We start from the raw sequence: 1,646 nt of genomic DNA, 5'->3' as shown, positions 1-1,646 counted from the left end.
CCCATCATCTTATATAAATATATTTACATATGTACATGCTTGTATTTGGACCTCTATGAATTCCCTTTACCTCCTAGTTCTTTCCTCTATTTCCTTTTACTTTCCTCTTGTCCCACTATCATGTTCAGCTTTCATTTGGGTTTTAGTAATTACTCTTGGTTACATTGCCCTTGATCAAACCATATCAGGCTTAAATTGCATTTTTAAATGGAAAATATAGCTAACAAATTCAGAAGCCTGAATGATTTAAGAACAATTGACTCAACTTTATATCAAATGCCCTCTACTGAATATCTCACTAATTAATTTATATGGAAACTATACTTGTGGACATTTATCACTTTGGAAATCCTGGAAAGCTATTTTTTCTTGTCTGGATTTTCACAAATTAGTTTCACTTCCAATTATGCACAAACATGCAAATCAAGGAAGCTCCTTTCAGCAGATTTTTTTCCTCAGTCTAAGACATAAAATATAAATAAATATTATACTCTTTAATATTTATGACTCGAGTATATATGTACAGATATGTATATTTGTATAGATATATAGATATTAAGGGTGTAACATTTTCCTAAAGTCTTATCTTGCAACATACAAGCAGTTCATCAAAGTGTGAATTCACCTTCACCTCCTTTTATATCTTGCGTTGTATTGAAGAGTTTGCTGTATACACAGTGACTGGTGCATTATAACTATACTATTGATGTTTAATGTATAATTACATTGAAGGAGTTCCAAATGTTTTAAATGAGATCATCATTTGGTAATAACAGACACATTTTCATAATTTCATTCACATATTGAAACTTACATTGAAAGGAATTTATTCGTATTTCCTTATTTAATAGTATGATAAACTAGAAAAATGAAATGTTTTAAATAGTCTTAATTCAAAATTAACTTCTTTACACTATAACAATTGAGAACATTATAGCTTTGTCATTGAAATAATAACAAAATTTTCCTTTTGTATTCATTTTGTAATATTGTGTAAAGAAGGAAATATTTATACATGCAGTAACTGTAACGTGGGAGTTATAATCTAAAGAAAAGTGAATTGTATAACTTAGAAAAACCTGGATTAATTAAACAACTCTTTGTTTTAGCAGCTGTCAAATTGATTCAGACTCAAGATGTCCTGATGTGCACAGAACAGAATTACTCCACAGAGTTCTCAGCTCTGTGACCATTTGCAAGAAGACCTCACGTCCTGTCTTCCAAGATTTGGCTAATGATCAAACACAGCTGTTTTCACCCCCTGCAACACCAATGGCTGTATTTATTTACCTTAGAATAGGATCCATTTGAAATATATAGAATGCTAAAACTTGTTAAATGTTTTTCTTAATATGAGAGTTTTGGTAGTTTTAAACAAAGCTATATAAAAACCTAGAATTGTTATATGATGTATGTCTATCTATCATCTATATCTAATTTTCTTTATTAAAATAAAATGAGAGCATTTACCAAGTGTTTCAAGTTACCAAGTGTTTCAAGTTAACTCAATTTCTTAAATTGTAGGATTTAGCATTTTATGCAACAATGAAAATTCAGTTCTGTTATCTCAAAGTGAATTCCTAAGTTATTTTTTAAAATTTCAACTTGTTTCCAACAAAATAATATCTTATTTTCCCTGAAGTCTG

Source organism: Echinops telfairi, unplaced genomic scaffold, assembly GCF_000313985.2.
Source record: "Echinops telfairi isolate 266 unplaced genomic scaffold, ASM31398v2 ScPeMD7_7424;HRSCAF=8462, whole genome shotgun sequence".
Classification (NCBI taxonomy): domain Eukaryota; kingdom Metazoa; phylum Chordata; class Mammalia; order Afrosoricida; family Tenrecidae; genus Echinops; species Echinops telfairi.
This window is presented reverse-complemented; position numbering follows the sequence as displayed.